This window comes from Pleurodeles waltl, chromosome 11, assembly GCF_031143425.1.
Source record: "Pleurodeles waltl isolate 20211129_DDA chromosome 11, aPleWal1.hap1.20221129, whole genome shotgun sequence".
Lineage (NCBI taxonomy): Eukaryota > Metazoa > Chordata > Amphibia > Caudata > Salamandridae > Pleurodeles > Pleurodeles waltl.
The window spans coordinates 250795578-250814159 of NC_090450.1; the positions used below are offsets into that span (position 1 = coordinate 250795578).

Here is an 18582-nt window from a genome sequence, read left to right on the forward strand (position 1 = left end):
GCCGGAGCAGCTGCAAATCACGCGGTACCCAGCAATGCAGTCTAGCGTGGGAAGGCAAGGACTTACCTCCACCAAACTTGGACTGAAGAGTCACTGGACTGTGGGAGTCACTTGGACAGAGTTGCTGAGTTCCAGGGACCACGCTCGTCGTGCTGAGATGGGACCCAGAGGACCGGTGATGCAGTCTTTTAGTGCCTGCGGTTGCAGGGGGAAGATTCCGTCGACCCACAGGATATTTCTTTGGAGCTTCTAGTGCAGAGAGGAGGCAGACTACCCCCACAGCATGCACCACCAGGAAAACAGTTGAGAAGGCCGCAGGATCAGCGATACAAGGTTGCAGTAGTCGTCTTTGCTACTTTGTTGCGGTTTTGCAGGCGTCCAGAGCAGTCAGCGATCGATTCCTTGGCAGAAGGTGAAGAGAGAGATGCAGAGGAACTCTGATGAGCTCTTGCATTCGTTATCTAAAGAATTCCCCAAAGCAGAAACCCTAAATAGCCAGAAAAGGAGGTTTGGCTACTTAGGAAGGAGGATAGGCTAGCAACACAGGTAAGAGCCTATCAGAAGGAGTCTCTGACGTCACCTGCTGGCACTGGCCACTCAGAGCAGTCCAGTGTGCCAGCAGCACCTCTGTTTCCAAGATGGCAGAGGTCTGGAGCACACTGGAGGAGCTCTAGGCACCTCCCAGGGGAGGTGCAGGTCAGGGGAGTGGTCACTCCCCTTTCCTTTGTCCAGTTTCCCGCCAGAGCAGGGCTGGGGGATCCCTGAACCGGTGTAGACTGGCTTATGCAGAGATGGGCACCATCTGTGCCCATCAAAGCATTTCCAGAGGCTGGGGGAGGCTACTCCTCCCCAGCCCTGTCACCTTTTTCCAAAGGGAGAGGGTGTAACACCCTCTCTCTGAGGAAGTCCTTTGTTCTGCCTTCCTGGGCCAGGCCTGGCTGGACCCCAGGAGGGCAGAAACCTGTCTGAGGTGTTGGCAGCAGCAGCAGCTGCAGTGAAACCCCGGGAAAGGTAGTTTGGCAGTACCCGGGTCTGTGCTAGAGACTCGGGGGATCATGGAATTGTCTCCCCAATGCCAGAATGGCATTGGGGTGACAATTCCATGATCTTAGACATGTTACATGGCCATGTTCGGAGTTACCATTTCTGTAGATGCTACCCCCAGAGTTGTGAAAACAACATATGAAAATCTTAACTTTAAAAGTTTGAGGTGTCTCTGTATTGAAAGAAGTTTAGGGATTGGGAAGAACCCCAATAAGGAGTTCCTCTTAAATCTTCACCTCCAAGATGACCAGGGACTCAGCACTGGTCCAGATCAGACAGGGGAAGAGGTAGAGGATGACAGTGGTGTAGAGTAGTGCAGAGGGGATTAGAGTGAGGTAGATTGATGCAGCATAGACGGCAGTGACGTATAGTGCAGTGGCATGGAGTTGCACAGAGCAGGGTAGAAGGGTGTAGCGTGCAGGGGCATACAATGCAGTTGTGTAGAGTAAATTGTTGCAGAGTAGAGTCAAGTGACTTAGAGTGGAGTGGTGCATGGTAGAGTGGAGTAGTGAGGGGTAAACGGGAGGGGTGCAGTGTACAGTGCAGTGGGATAGAGCAGTGGTGTAGACTAGAGTGGTGAAGAGTAGAGTACAGTGGCGTAGAGGGCAGTTGAGTGGAGTGGTTCAGAGTGGAGTAGAGTGGTGTACATAAAGGTGGCACAGAGTAGATTGTTTCAGAGTAGAGTGAAGTGGTATACCATGGAGTGGTGCAGGGTAAAGTGCAGGGGCATAGAGTAGTAGCACATAGAGCACTGGTGTACAGTGCAGTGGCATAGAATGCAAAATTGCAGAGTAGAGTGGCAAAGAGTGAAGTGGAGTAGAGTGTAGTGGTGTGGTGTAGTGTGAGTTGGCGTAGAGGGCAGTAGAATGGTGTAGAGTAGCGTAGTGCAGAGTAGAGTGCTGTGGCATAGAGTGAAGTAGCAAAAGTTAGAGTGGTGCAGAGTACAGCTGCATAGAATAGAGGTGCAGCTTGGAATAGTGCAGGCTAGACGCAGTGCAGTGCAAAAGAGTACATTGTTTCAGAGTAGAGTGCAGTGTTAAAGAATGCAGTGTCTGAGTGCAGTGTCGTAGAGTGCAGTGGTGCAGAGTAGATTAGAGTGGCTTAGAGTGGGCAGATGTAGAGTGGAACAATGAAGAGTAGAGTGGCATACAGTATAGAGGCAAAAGTGCAGTGGCACAGAGTGCAGTAGGATGGCATAGAGTAGACTGGTGCAGAGTAAAGTGCAGTTGCACGGGCCAGTGTTGCAGACAAGTGTGGCACAGAGTGAAGTGGTGCAGAATAGGGTAGAGTGGTGCAGAGTTTAGTGGCATACGGTGTAGTGGCATAGAATACATTAACGCAGAATGCAGTGGCATTGAGTGAAGTGGCAGAGAGAGGACTGTTGCAGAGTCAACTGTCATAGACAGCGGTGGTGTAGAGTAGAGTGGGGTAGTGTATATTGGCATGGAGTGAAGTGCAGTGGTGCAGAGTAGAGTGGCATATAGAACAGTGGCATAGAGTACAGTGGTGCAGAGTAGTATAGAGTTGCATAGAGTACAGAGATGTACAGTACAATGGCGTAGAGTGTAGGGGCGTAACGTGTTGCAGAGTAGAGTACAGTGGCATAGAGTGAGTAGTGCAGAGGAGACTGGTGAAGCGTGCATTGATGTAGAGTACAATGAGGCAAAGTAGAGTTGAGTGGTGCAGATTATAGTGGAGTGGCAAGGAGTAATGTGGAGTGGCGCAATGTATAGTGGATTGGTTCTGAGTGCAGTTGAACCATGTGCAGTGGCGTAGAGTAGATTATTTCAGAGTAGAGTGGAGTGGTGCATGGTGTACAGTAGAGTTTTCTAGGGTATAGAGTAGGCTAGAGTGGCACTGAGTGGATTGACATAAAGTGTGCTGGCGTAGAGTGGAGTGGTAAAGGGTTGAGTACATTGGTAAAGAGTGCAGTGGCGTAGAGTGCAGTGTTGCAGAGTAGACAGGCATAGAGTGGAGTGATGTAATGTGCAATGCCAAGAGTTCAGGGGCGTACAGTAGAGTAGTTTGGGGTAGGGGGCATTGGCAAAGAATAGAGTAGTGTAGAGTAGGGAGGCATAGAGTGAAGTGGTGCAGAGTACAGTGGAGCGAAGCAGTGTGAAGTGGAGTGACATAGTCAGGAGTGGTGCAGATTAGAGTGCAGTGGGGTGGGGTAAAGTGGAGTATGCATGCTGTGGTAGCACACTCTCATTACAAACAACACATCTTCAATTGAAATGACCATTACATTTTCCCAGACATAAAGTTTTACTGATGAAAGTATACAGTGCACAAAAGATAATGTGTAGGAATGCCATAACCCAGTGAAGTGATTAAAAAGAGTATTCAAATAATTGTTTCCAACACACTTCAGAATTACCAAAAAATTGATTCTTCTTTAACGTAAACTTAGATAGTATAACCATAGCTAACTATAGTATCACTTTAACCTTTGTTTTTTTTAGATATAGATATATTCAGTAATAGTTCCTGCCAAGCAAAAACAAACATAATTCCGCTCCCAGCAAGCGGGAGAGTTAAAACTGATCCTTCTTGCTGGGAGTGGAGTTTTCATCTCTTTCCTTGCCCGCTGTCATGCGGGCAGGGAAAGAGATGAAAATATTGGTCCAGCATGCAGGGGGCTGCATTTTCAGCAGCAGCATGTGTGCAGGAGCAATACCAGCCCCCACAGGAGTTAGGGAGCCGGCTCGGACCGCAGGGCTGTGATGTTCCCCTGTGGTCCCCAACTATCCAAAACAAAATGATGAATCCTGTCCTGCGTATTTACGTCAAATAAATATGCAGTGCAGGATTCATTCTGGCACAAAGTAATGACCAAATTGAAACTCCACTTCTGTGAAGTATTAATCATCCTAACTTTGTGCACATGGCCAAGGCAAAGCAATTGTGTTTTTTCCTGCATTTCCACTGTGAAAAGTTATCCCTTGAAGGACGTGTTTGCATCCTTGCTTTTTTTAGCACAATATCTAATGTAGTGACTGTCACAAGTAGATTCATTCTTGTCATCTGATGCTGAGACCAGAGATCGTCTTATCCCTTTTAAAAATTCCAAGTATGTAAAATGACCTAGGAGCCCCACCTTTTTGGCCCTGACCCAAATACATCAGTCATGTGCAACGTCTTCCCTCCATTTTCCAAGGAAGATGGACAGCTTACTAAAAGGATCCCTCAAGCGTGTTTCCAACAGATATTGGAGATGCATTCTTGATTCACAGGAACATGATTACATCGCCACCAGCACTTCATGAGCGCTGTGTGGTAGGACGCAGGGCCTGGACAATCACTGCTGTGCATGGCCTTTGGTCGAGCATGGCATGAGGTTGGGTTATTATTGGGGGATGAGGGATGGGTGCAGGGCCTGGCCACAGGCCCTGTGGCCAATCCCCGCAACCTACGCCCAAAGGCTGTTCATGGCACGGGTGAGTGGTTATAGGGGGTTGGCTGTAGGTGGCTGAATTAGCATACAGTAATTCTATGTTTAAAAAGTTGCAGAAAAAAACTAAAGGTTACAGGGACATTATAATTAGAAAACATAATTACAAAAACAGAGAAATTCACTTAAGAAAACAAAGGTTACAGAGATGTTATAGCTCACATTTTAAACGTACAGAACCATAGGAAGTCAGCTGTTATAGTCAGAGTTATCTCGTGTAACTATAACTCATGTCCCCAGGTAACTATAATTGGTGCCCTCTCCATGCACTTCTAATTATCCCTGCTAAAACAGCACTCATAACATAATTGATAATATCAGTGCAACATTTCATATAAAATTATTGATGAGAAAAATGTGCATGACAGGGGAGCAAGGTATGGTTACCTTAGGGCATGAGTTATAGTTACTTGAAATCACAGGTCACTATATATATATACATATATGTATATATAATATAATATTGTATTATATTGTGTTGCATTGTAATAGTGTTTATATAGTGCTTACTACCCCATACGATATTCTCTCTTCTGTTTTGCATAATTTATGCATCACTCTAACCCAGAAAGGGTGTTGTTTTGACTTATACTTGGTGCTCCCTTGTGTCGGGACAAAGCTAAACCTGTCTGAAGAGATGTAATGACATTGAAACACGTGTCAGGGGTTGCTTTTCAGGTTGGCTTGGATGGTATTTTACCAGTCCAAAGCTGTAATACTGTGCCTGGAGTAGTGAAAGGGTTTTGTCATTTTACAGCTCTGCAAGGATAGCACTGGGCCTATCCTATGCTTAAAGATTTTGCTGTACAAACGGCAAAAGACTTTGTTGCATTCTAGCTCAGCAGGGTTGGCACTGTGCCAATCCTATGCTTAAAAACTTTGCTAGAAAAACAGACAGTTGAGATGGTGTTGCAGGGTGCTCCTTACTGCTCTCCACCTAAACCTGGGAACTTCTCTCCACACACACATAGACACACACACACATTACCCAATGGTGCTCGCACTGAGTAGCTATAGTTAGGACCACTTTTCAAAAGGGAATTGATTTTTTGGTTTGCTAATAACTTTGGCACTCATAGGCATATGTTTATGAATCTTTCCAAAAACTAATCTGATTTGCCTCACCTCCGTCCTGGAAAGTTTCAGGGTCATTCATCAAGGGGGGGCAGACAAAAAGGGGGCAGGGCACTAGTCAAGGGTACACGCAGGTAGACATTGTCTACCCACTCTTTTCATAGGGTGGACGTAGTAGTATCTTGTGAGTTCACGATGATGGACCCTTTTGGTTTCTGATGGACTCCATAGAATTATGAAATTTGTGTTTGGTTCTGGGGAATATCATGTTTAGAATGTTGAGTTGACACATGCATGCAGATGAATAAAGACGTGTATGACTAAGCTACATGTGTGGCGTGTTCATTTAAGAGTACCCAGGCTACGGAGGATGCTACAAGTGGTGATGATATAGGGTATACGTAACCAGAAGAACTGAAAGTGCTCTCCCAGAGTGTTTGCCATGATCTAGCAAACCACTTGTGCGTGCCACACGACCCTCAGCCAAAGTAAAGATCGATGTTTGGTGTAAAAGTGAAGCCAAAGCACCATTCCAGCCAATTCCAAGCTCTCAAAGAAGTGAAAAGACTTACAGAGAAATGTGTGTATCACTGGCCAGGAGCCTGCTGGTAAGGTAGTGAAAAAAGTACTGTGCCACATCACAACACACAGATATAAGATATACGGAACAATAACGTTAAAGGCAACAATCACCAGGAAATGGCAGAGGCAGCGATAGTTGAGAGCAAAGAAATGCTAAAGGAAGCAACAACCAGATATAGAAAACCCAATGACAAGTGACAGGAGCAGGAGAGCGCTGTGAGTGAAAGTTACTAAATGTAGAAAAACAATATAGGTAGGGATAATCAGATATACATAGAACAGTATCATGCTTACCAGAACCTGAGTAAGAGAGCCATCGGTCCTCAGCACCAGGTACCGCAATCCACCTGTAAGCACCGGGGTTGTGTTTACAGAGTGGTCAATCCTTCAAGAGGCACACCCCCAAAGTTGCCAATTGGAGCACAGCTCAACTCAAAATGTCTTCGAGAAGTCAAAGGGTTCCAATGGCCATGAAAAAAGAGGCCACAGGACTTCAAATTGTTTTACAAGACCCTGATGCCAGCACGTTGCAGGGCATCAGAGATGGTGTAAATGAAGCAGGTCCCTTCAGGGCAGCAGATGGTGTTGGAGAGAACCCCAATTTCAATGTCAGTAAGTGCCATGAATAGTTATAATGCTGCTTCCTTCTTAAAACCACCACTTCCCTTCGATACGACCAAAAAGCAAAACATTGGTGACAGATCGACTGCCTGAATCAAAACTTCCACTGGAAGAAACAGATAACAAAAAGATTGTCAAATACCTCAAGAATCTTGGCAGTGAAGAAGTAAAAGAAGTAATAAAGAAAATACGACATGCTAATGAAGTACCATACCATCAAATCAAAGACGTGCTAAATCTTAAGTTAAATCCAATGCCGAATGCCAATTACAAAAGATATATTTTCAGTCAGGAAAGGAAGACAATCAACAAATTTGTTGAGAGACTTGATTCACTCTTCAAACATTGTAAGTTCAATGAATTCAATGATGGGGAAGCCATACGTCTCAGAGTTATAGATGGTTGTTTTTCAGATTCATTCAGGCGACAAATGCTGAAATAAACACTTAGGCCCTCATTATGAGTTTGGCGGTCCCACTACAGGACTGCCAAACTTGCTGGGAGGATGCCACTGCCATAGCAGTGACGTCCCCGCCTGCGAGCGTATTACAATGTTCCCGGCAGGCTGACCAGTGGGAACACTGTAGTACACGGTTTCCGCCTCCTGCCAGGCTGTCCAGCAGGACAGTGCTACATTGTTGGTCTTGGCTCCCTGCTGGCTTTAGGATTCTGGGCACTGCTGACCAGTGCTAAAGTGCAAGTGCTCCCTTCCTAGAATTTTATTGGTGACTGGTTTATCCATGATTGGCATAGTTGATTTATTAGTAAGTCCCTAATATAGCAAACCATGTGTTTGCCAGGACCTGTACATCAAATGCCTGCAGAACTGATTGTGCCACCCACATGAGTAGCCCTGTAAACATGTTTCAGATTTGCCACTGCAGTGTCTGTGTATGCAGTTTAACTGCTAATACGACCTGGCAAATGCACCCACATGAAAGGCCCAAACCTTCCCCTTTACTACATGTAAGTCATGCCTAAGGTAAGCCCAACACATCCCCATGGGCAGGGTGCAGTGTATTTAAAAGGTAGAACAAGTACTAGTGTATTATACATGTCCTGATAGTGAAATACTGCTGAATTTGGTTTTCACTATTGCAAGGCATATCTCTCCTACAGGATTGCCTTGAAATATATTTTAAGTGTAATTCACCCATTGGGACCGGAATGAGATATGGAGTTTGGGGTTTCTTAACTTACAGTTTAAAAAATACATCTTTTGGTGAAGTTGGTTTTTAAACTGTATGTTTGAAAATGGCACTTTTAGAAAGTGGCCATTTCTCTTGCTTAACCATTCTGTGCCTCCGGCTGGCGCTGGAATACATGTCTGGGCCATGATGACAGTTGGACTGTTTGTGAATTCACTCTAGACAGTCACACAAAGGGCGCTGAGGTGTGCCCTGCATAGCCTGATGAGTCTTCCTGGGCTAAAGTGGTATGAGGAGCTGACACTTATACTTGAATAGGGCTGTCCCTGTCCCTACACAAAGCAGTCTTCGACCCCTTGGAGTGTGTCTGGGGCCAGGGCAGGAAAGACTTTTCTTTGAAGTTTGCGGACTACAAAGGCAGAAATGAGTACAAATATTACACCTCTGGGACCACAATTTTAGAACACTTCTGGACTGAGGACATTCTGCCAGGAAGACAAGCTAGATGCTGTAGGACGAACTGCCACTCTGCCTGTTGCTTTGGTGTGCTGGCCAACTGCTTGCTGCTTCTTCCCTAAGATTGAAAGGACTGGACTTTGCTTTCTACATCCTACTTTCCAAGGTTCGCCAGGGCTTGAACTGGGCTTTCCCCCTGTTAGAAGTTTAGAGACATCAAATACATCATCTGCCAGCATCTAGGCTCTCCTGCTGAGAGCCCTGGATCCCCCTGGGGTGCCAAATCCAGGTCCTGGGCCCTCTGGAGTGAGTTCTGGCATAACCAAGAAGAAACCAAGTACATTGACCCCAGAGGGACTTCGGAACCGGTGTTACTGTCTGACTACGTACCGCTGCCTGCACCGGAGCCATGGTCCCTGCCATGGTCCCTGCTGAGTGCAATGACCGCGACCAACACCGCATGCCCACCTACGCTGCAGTGCTTCCGAAGTCCCGCCACAGCGAGAGTCCTGAGTGCCCTGACGTCCTGGACACCTGACTCCGCTGCAGCACCTGAGTCCTAGTGGCGTGATCGAGACACCGCAAAGTTGACGCCTCATGTCTTGACCTGCTGGATTCATTGACCTTAGTGGATTGTAAGGAACCAACACTTTTCCACTGATGCCACATAACCTCCCCTGCAAATGTAAGGAACCAACTCCTCCGGTAACAGTAAGGAACCGACACCGCACCGGTTCCAGCTATGCCTCACCTCCCCGTGCAACATCTTTGTTTCCTCATCGTTTTCAAAAGGTACTATGCCTTGGGTCCATGTGACTCTGTGACCGCCCACACTTCCTTGCGAATGGTGTCGGACTGTTGGGAACGACTCCATCACCGACGTCGTGATAGCCCCAGTTGGAGCTATTGCGTTTCTAAATGCTTTACTGAAATTTTTTCTTTGCTTGGTGTATGTTGGATTTTTGTTGTGTTGGTCTTGTTTTACTCAGATAAATAGTGGCTAATTTTTCTAAACAGGTGTGGAGTACGTTTGTGGTGTTTTCACTGTGTTCCTTTACACATTGCCTCTGAGATAAGCCTGACTGCTAATGCCAAGCTACCACAGGGTGAGCTGTGTGACTCCCTTACCCTGACAAGAGTAAGCATCTTTACTTGGGCAGGGTGCAAACCATCGCCAACTAGATATCCCATTTCAAACATCGGAAATCAGTGGTGAGGACAGGATTTGTATTTGTACTTGACATACAGTGATTGGTGTACACTACTTCCATATCGCAGACCATTACGCAACCACATACTGTGTATTTCTTTTTGACCTTTTCTTTTTGCCTTCTGGAGGCCTCTACGTTTCATCTGCATTCATGTCGCTGTCTGGTGAGCCAGCAGCAGTTATTGCAGATTTTGTTTTTGAGCAGGAGAGGCTCAAAATGTTCTGCAAAGAGTTCAGGTGTCCTTTTAAAGGCCTCTCTAGAAAGGAGGAGTTGGTAAAGGTGCTGAGGGCCTGGTTGGCAGTCACAGAGGCTACAGAGGCTGCGAAGCACGCAGAGGTGGACAGTGTGGATCTGGAGGAGCAGAGTCTACATGGTGATTTTGTGGCACAACAGGATCTGCATATGGAGAAGGCAGCCTCTATGGATGGCAGCAGTGTTTTGTCCAAGGGTCTGACCCCAGAGGAACTGGAGGACAGGCAAGAGGATAGGAAGCACACTTTGGAGCTTGAAAGGCTCCGTTTGGAAATGGAGGCAAAGAAACTGGCCATAAAGGATAGAAAAATTATCTTTGCTCACGAGCTGAGCTTAAAGGAGCTGGACTCGAAAGGCAAGGCTAACACAGATTGTGGCAGTGTTTCATCAGTGCAGTCTGAGAGAAGGGTGTACCTTCCCAAAAATCTAGCGAAAGTGTACACTAAGGAGGATGACACATACAGGTGGTTTCAGGGTTATGAGGCAGCTCTCCACATGCACGGGATCCCAGAGAAAGATTGAGGACAGGCCTCAAGAACTACTTCACAGTGGAAGGAAGGGACACCTTGTTGGCACTAGGGTAGCTAGCGAGCCCGCCTACACTACCATGAAGGGTGCCTTTATTACTAAGTATGGCCTGAGACGAGAGATGTACAAAAAGAAGTTCAGGGACCGTAGGAAACTTGAATCCCAAACCTGGCTTGAGTGGGTGGATTCCTTTTGCAGAGCGCTGGATGGTTGAGGAAAGGGCAGTGAGGTAGCTGATTATCAGGGGCTGTACAATTTGTATGGGAGCACTTGTCTAGTCTGTGTTTTACAGAGCTGCCTGAGCACCTGATTGATAGCAGGCTTACTGACCCCAGGAGGCTTGCTCAGGAGGCAGAATGCTGGATGAGTACCAGGGTCACCAAGAAGTTGTATGTGGGACACTCAGCCAAGGGTGGGCAGGGTCCCCAAAAGAAGGAGGGGGGTACAAGGATAAAAGTAAGGAGTACTCAAAAGGGCCCCTAACCAGTTCCAAGGGTAAGAATTTCCAACACCCTGTTGAAAAGAAATGTTGGCTCTCTTCAGGAAAGCCTGCAGGGACGGGACCCCTAAAGTGTTTTTCCTGTGGCCTGGAAGGGCATTTCAGAGGGAGTTCCTAGTGTCTCAAGCGGGCACAGCCCCGCAATGGTCAGCAGTCACACAGGGTGGCCAGTGTAGCGCTTGGGGAGGAGTTGGTCTCAGTTAGAGGTGGGGAGCCAGCTCAGCTAACCCTAGGCTCTCTGGATGAGAGTGAGGTGGTCCAGAGCACCCTCATGCCTGACAATACTAAGAAGTACAGGCAGTGGGTGACCCTCAATGGGAGGTGGGTGGAGGCTCCGAGAGACACAGGTGCCAGAATGACAACTGTCCACTGTCATCTGGTGTCTCAAGAGCAGGTAATCCCTAATGTGGTCCACCTAGACTGTAGCAGTAGGCAACAGTGAGCACAAATGCTTGGTGGGTCAGGTTTACTTTAAACGGGAAGGGGGGTGCTCAGGTTCCTTGAGGGTAGCTGTGAGTCTATCCATGCCTAATTACTGTCTGCTAGGGTACGACCTGGAAGAAGGTGGAGCTCAGGTCGCACTTGTTACGGATTTTAGGGTTGCCAGAGTGGGCATGCATAACCACATGGTCCATGCCCACCAGAGAGGGTGATCAGAAGGACCTGGAGCCTGAAACAGTGGTCCAGATGCCTGACAGGAGGAGGAGGGGCAAGGGGCACGGAAATCCCACTCCTTAGATTCCCACAGTCCGCGAGAAGGCTGACCCTAAGAGGGATGCCCTAGAACCTACAGTGGAAGAAGTGGTCGAGCTAGGGGATCTGCCGGAGCTGACCCATTGGCAGCAGGAAGGAGGCCCTACCAGGGAGGAGTTCTGCGCAGTGCAGAAAATGTGCCCCATTCTTGAGGGTCATCAGAAACAGGCCGAAGCACAGGCAGCTGATGACACCTCTAGATCTCACCTGATTTACTGGGAGAATGATCTTCTATTATAGCGAGCCTAAGGCTGCAGAGGCTGGGGCAGCTTATGTGCTGGTGGTACCCCCTAGGTTCCTCTTCAACAGTTTCCTGACGTGAGCACCCCTTTTGAGTGGGTGGGCATTGACATTGTGGGCCTCTGGATCCTGTGACAGCCATGGGCAACAGGTCCATCCTGGTCTTGGTGGGCCATGCCACCCGGTACCCGGAAGCTATCCTTTTGAGGACAGTGACTGCGCCCACCGTGGCCAGGGCACTTATGGGGATCTTTACCCATGTTGGTTTCCCGAAGGAGGTGATATCTGACCTGGGTACCAATTTCATGTCATTGCACATGAAAGCCAGGTGAAAGGTATGTGGTGTTCCCTTCAAGTTCACCATACCTTACCACCCCCAAGGCAAAGGATTGGTTGAAAGGTTCAATCGTACCCTAAAGGGAATGATTATTAGTCTCTCAGAACCCATGATGCTTAAGTGGGACGTCGTGTTACCATGCCTGTTGTTTGCTTACAGGGAGGTACTACAGCAAGGGATTGGCTTCAAACTTTTTGAACTTCTGTATGGGCACCCATGTGAGAGTGCCTCTCAGTGTGGTAAAGGAGGGCTGGGAGTAAGCTCCTAAGAAGCCACACCAGGATGTATTTAGTTACATGCTGTCCTTCGGGAAGCAGACAGCCCACTTCCTGAAACTTGCTCAGGAGAATCTGGAAGCTAGCCAGCAGGACATGAAACATTGATATGAACAGAATACCACTCTGGTTGAGTTTCACCCTGGCCAAAAGGGGTGGGTTATGGCCCCAGTAAAGCCCTGTACTCTCCAAGACCATTGGTCTGGGCCCTTTGAGGTGAAGAAGCGCAAGAGCAATGTCACCTACCTGGTGGACATGCAAACTTCTAGGAACCCTCTAAGGGTCCTGCACGTGAACCACCTCAAGCCTGAGTTGACCATGCTCTTGGTCACGGATGATGGAGTGGAAGAGAGTGAGCTTTTTCCCAACTTCCTGTCTACCAAAGAGCAGGATGGGTCAGAACCGTGAACCTCTCCCCTATTCTGGCCCTAGTACAGCAGAGGGATTGTTGCCTGTTGCTGTAGTCATGACATTGACACTGGGGACAGACTACCAGTTAAGCACAAATCTTACCTGGTGACTAATAGAGTGAGAAACAGCATCAAGGATGAAGTCTCCAAGATGATGGAGTTAGGGGTGATTGAGCACTCCAACAGTCCTTGGTCCAGCCTAGTGGTTCTGGTCCCCAAGGCTGCTCCACCCTATGTCACACCTGAACTGAAACTCTGTGTTGAAACCAGGGGCTCAATGCCGTCACTAAGACTGACACGCACCCCATCCCCCGAGCTGATTAGCTCATTGACCGGTTGGGAGCTGCCAAGTTCCTCAGCACGTTTGATCTAAGGTCTGGGTACTGGCAGACTTCCTTAACTGAGGGGGCCAAGGAGAGGTCAGCGTTCTCAGCACCAGAGGGGCATTACCAGTTCCATATTATGCCCTGTGGGTTGAAGAATGCCCCTACCACCTGCTAAAAGCTGGTCAACCAGGTCCTGGCTGGGTTGGAGAACTTCAGTACCACCTACCTCGACTACATTGCAGTCTTCAGCTCTAGCTAGGAGGACCACTTGTACCACCTCCAGGAAGTGTTGAGGGCTCTGCAGAGGGAAGGCCTCGCTATCTAGGCCAGTAAGTGCCAGATAGGGCAGGGGTATGTGGTGTACTTGGGACACCAGACAGGGAGCGGCCAGGTGGCACCCCTACAAGCATAGATTGATATTGTTCTGGGTTGAGCATCCCATAGGACCCAGACAGAGGTAACAGCCTTTTTAGGTCTCACTGAATACTACAGGAGATTCGTCAAGGGGTATGGCACCATTGTTGCAGCCCCGTCAGGTGATCTGGACAGAGGCATGTCAGACTACTTTTAACACACTGAAGGAGGCCATGTGCTCAAGGCTCCTGACTTCTCCAAAGAGTTTGTGGTGCAGACTGATGCTTCAGAGCCCGGCTTAGAAATGAGGACTATCTTGGCTGCCACATTGTTAGGGGTGGGACCTGTGTTGTTTGTAAACAACTTAAATAGGGTTAAGTAGTCAGCCGTGAAGGACGGGGAAGAACGCTCGGTAGAAAGTGACTGGGAGCTCCTCCATTCCTGGCGTCTTGCCAATTGGGAGCTGCCTCAGAGCGCATCACAGTTCTGCTAGGGTAATTCGGGCTTCCAGCAGTGCTGCATGCTGCGGGTCAAGAGGGTCCTAGTTTCAGGTGCGCAGGTAAGAGTCTATAATGTTTTGAGGGGTATCTACACAAGTGTAGGAGTTCATAGAAGTTGTAAACTGCAAACTGTTTTGCCAGTTCAGTGATGGCTCTGGTTGCTTCACTCATTTGGCTCCGGTTGCTTCACTCATCTGGCTCTTAGCTATATGAGCCCTATTGTGTTGCTGACACAATTGAAGAGCAAGAAGAAAGCCAACCTTGTCCTCCCATTGTCATATTTCTGTTTCAGTGCCACAAGGGACTAGTCAATCCTGTTGGTCCTGTGCCCCCTTAGCTGTTCTGTCAGTGTCACTGAGCTTGGATCTCAGCCATCAAGCCTGTTTTCACCAAACGAGACTCCCTTGCACGCACAATAGCAATGGACGAAAAGACCTTGCTGATGGTGCCCTTGAAGTCATTCCAGATTGTGTGCGATGAAACATTTAGAAGATTGTTAAAGTCAAAGTAATCTCTTATCCCCTTCTGAATCTCAAAAGCATTATCCAGGTCTCTGAGTAATTGCGGGGGAAACTGAGCTATCGCCGCAGGTCTATGCAAGTTTTACATGGTCGTGGTCCGAGATGGAGATGTCCGAGACAGTCACAGTCTCCAGTTCGTGAAGCAGAGAGTGGGTGAGAAAAAGGTAGTCAATGCGGGAGTACAAGGCATGGACGTGTGAGTAGAAAGAATAATCTTGTGTGTTGGGGTGTCTGTAATGCCACACGTCCAACAACCCCAAGCCTGTAAGGTTGCATTTGAGTGTGGCAGACATCACTCTCGTGCGCTAGAAGGAGGCAGTGGTTCAATCAAGCTTAGGGTCCCACACCAGGTTTAGGTCGCTACCGACAACAAGGTCCTCCCCTCATTTTAAAGCTGTTCCAACAAAAGTTCCCTAAGGTAGGAATCTTGCCCCTTGTTAGGGGCGTAATAGATGTGCCCCCCTCATGGCCTTTCACTGGAGTTGAGGGTTCGCAAAGTGTAGCTGTCATGGTGAACAAATTGGGGGGTCCCAGTGTCTACATCATGGCCAATGGAGTATGGTAGAGTGCAGCATGCACCAGAAGATAATGGCACCACACGTCCCTCAGAGAGGCGCCCGACCCAGTGGGGTTGGGAAGGAAGGGGAAAAAAAACAACACAAGGCCAAACAGCTTCATTCAAGTTCTGGCAGGGCCAGCATGTAGGTATGCCAATTTTGTAAGAGGAGTCCTCATCCCGAAGAGGTGGGGGCACATAGAGAATGTTTGCTATGCCAATCGGAGAACATGGACCACCCACAAGGGTAGGTGGGCAGTCATGATGGCACAGTAAGCCAGGCCTCCGGGCCCACGTAACTCACATAGGCTTGAGTCGAGGCCCACAAGTTACTGAAGACAAGTCAGGCGGGCAACTGAGTCCCTGTTAGGAAAAGGAATTAAAGTTAGTCTATAGCACCAGTGGCCGATTAGGAATGCATATGGGGAGGGCTCCTTTGTCATATTTTGTGGGCAGGCAGCAATAGCCTGTGAGCTACCCAGAGATGCTTATACTCTGGAAGGCCTGCCAAGCCACCCACTGTGTATCAGTCATGAAGGTCGTGTGGGCCTCACCTTCTACCCCCTCAGTAAAGATGATGTTACAGGAGAGACTCAGTATTAAAAGGAGCTAGCAGTTGACAGGGCTGTAGAAGAGCTCTTTTCCACATTTAGAAGATGCTGGATAATGTCCCGTTTGGACTGCTGTGATGCAGAATTCTTGCGGCAAGGCATTACTGTGGTCACGGCAGGGTACAGGGCCTCTCTATTCAGCAAGCAGTGTGGCGACACGTCTTGAGAGTCAGCTGGTAGTCCTAGCAGGTGCTTTGTCTCTGCCAGGGATCGGATGGTGTGTCGTCTCCCCTCCCAGTGGAACAGGATGGCAAATGGATAGCCCCATTTCTAACTGATGTTCAGCTCTCACAATTTACCCATTAGAGGCTTGAGGTCCCGCATGCAGCACAGAGTAACGGGAGGGATCCTGAAAAAGCTGGATAGTGTGGCTGAGGTCAGCCTTACTCCTGGAGGCGCACATGATGGTTTCCTTGTCTGTAAAGAAATAGACCTGAGTCAGGATGTCAGGGACGAAGTCAGTATGCTCCAGTGCAGTGCAGAGGCTGCTCGATGGGCCCTATCCAATGACTGGAAGGGGCATCAACATGACTCACTAGCAAGATGCTCAGCAGTGAAAGCCATGATGTTGATGCCCTCCGCCATCCTAGGCACACTCCTAATGCAAATGTTGTTTTGGCTACTTCTTTTTTTTAAGTCTTCCTGCTTCATTTGCAGCTCAGTTTGCTGTTCTTTGAGCACTGCCACTCTGCACCAAAGTATCTCCTGGTCCCGAACTTTGATCCACTGTGAGTTCCAAATCATCCACATTCACCCCCAATTTCAGGGGCATCACACTGGAGGTCTTGGATGCTAGATTTAAGTGTGATTTAAGGTAGCCTATTTCTGAGTGGATTTCCTGTAGGAAGTGATCCATATAGCCTTGCGCTATGGGCACCGGCGCAGTGCCCCTGCCGGTGCTGGTAGAAGGGGGAATCTGCGGTCTCTTTCTCAATAGAAAGGGCTTTATTCCGAAACAAACTCACTGGGTTGTCTGGGGTGGACCAAGTGGCATGTCTTTAGTGGCAGGGATATCGCACGACGCCCGGGACATCTTGTTTGGGGTCAAGGGCAACAAGTTTTTATGTTTACTTTGTCCTTGGGACAAGTAGGCCCAACCCTCTGCAGCACAAACCCTTTGGCTGCCTGTTTACAGAGAGTGGAACTCTCTACAGTTGAGGTAAAGTGTTTCCAAAAGATAATGCTGTTCGAACTTGTATTTATGGTTCATTATTTGAAAACCTTCATTATTAGGGTGAGTGCTGTAAATAAATGTTTTAAGGTCACACTTCACTACTGACGTTGGTTCCAGTACAAATGAAAAAAACGTGTATACACATGTTTGAAAAGTTTAGGCTATGAGGCTAAGTGTAATGCTCCCAGAATTCTCTCTGATTAGATGCAAATGAGGTGTCATTTAGTAAAATGTTTTGATGCATGCTAGTATTTCCCAAAAATATTTCTAATGGAAAATCAGTGTAACCATTTTCAACACGATTATGGGAAGCATTAAAATAAACAAACACTTACAAAGCCAACTGATCTGACATATTTTTATAAGTCTTTTAGTTTCATCAATGCGTGTCTTGTTTTGACATGGCTTTTGTAACACTTTATTGTTGTGGGAGCTACCAGGCCCTCAACATTGTAACAAACACTGGCAAAAAAAAACCAAAAAGTTTTTGAACTCTAAAAGCACACGTTGCCACCAGTGGCATAACAAAGGCCCCGCAGCCGCCCTCCAGGGGACCCCTTCAGCACAGCACCTGCCCTCAGTGAGTCTGGAGAGGGGGCTCCTCCATGTTCTTTGCAAAGGGACACCCTCCAGTTTCGTTACGTCACTGATTGCCACTGTAGTTCCTGACACTGAACAAAACCACTTTGTGTGCCAATATGCTCCTTGTGGAAGAGAAGAATGCGATCACTCACAGTAAAGCCAGCCGAAAGAGAGAGAAATAGAAGTTTAATAAAAACAAAATGTCTTTAACACCAGACCTAATTAGGGACCAAGACCCACATGTAGGTAGCTTTTTGCATGTCGCAAACAGCGACTTTTGCTGTTTGCGACGTGCAAAAAGCACATTGCGATGCACAAACCCAGTTTTGCGATTCGGTAACCTGGTTACCGAATCGCAAAACGGGTTTGCGACTCGCAATTAGGAAGGGGTGTTCCTTTCCTAATTGCGACTCGCAGTGCAATGTAGGATTGTTTTGCGAACGCGGGCGCAAACCAATCGCAGTTTGCACCCATTTCAAATGGGTGCTAACACTTTCACAAAAGGGAAGGGGTCCCTCTGGGACCCCTTCCCCATTGTGAATGTCACTGTCTCATTTTCCTTTAAGGAAAACGGGCTGCATTACGAAAAAAAAAAAAAACTGCTTTATTGAAAAGCAGTCACAGACATGGTGGTCTGCTGTCTCCAGCAGGCCACCATCCCTGTGAGGCCGCCATTCGCAAGGGGGTCGCAAATTGCGACCCACCTCATGATTATTCATGAGGTGTGCATTTGCGAAGCCCTTGCGAATCACAGTTTGTGTCAGGGACACCATCCTACATTCGAATTTGCGACTCGCAATTTGCGGGTCGCAAATCTGAACCTACCTACATGTGGCCCTAAATTCGTAAAGAAAGTCACAAAAGTGCACCCATGGTATATGTCGTACCCCTATAAAATATTTGTGAACTGTATTTTAGCATGGGTAAATACGCATGTGTAGATTTGCTCATGTGAAAATCTATTGAGCATTCGCAAGTTCATTTTCCCTCCAGCCACTTTCTTCCCAACCCTGGAAGAAGTTCTAATTCTGCCATTGTCAGGAGTAAATGTCCAACCTTTCTTATTATGGGAAAATA

At 47.7% G+C, this 18582-nt stretch overlaps 1 protein-coding gene across 8 annotated transcripts in view; it reads right to left on the reverse strand.

Annotated features, from left to right (window-relative positions):
* Positions 1-18582, reverse strand: part of RHBDD1 (rhomboid domain containing 1) — a 301363-nt gene that overhangs the window by 218797 nt on the left and 63984 nt on the right. For 3 of the 8 annotated variants that reach the window (XM_069213511.1, XM_069213509.1, XM_069213510.1), the window contains one exon: positions 6446-6878. The exons of the other annotated variants lie outside the window; for them this stretch is intronic. The gene's annotated coding sequence lies outside the window, so the exon portion shown is untranslated. The remainder of the gene's footprint in view (positions 1-6445; positions 6879-18582) is intronic. 8 annotated transcript variants of the gene reach the window in all.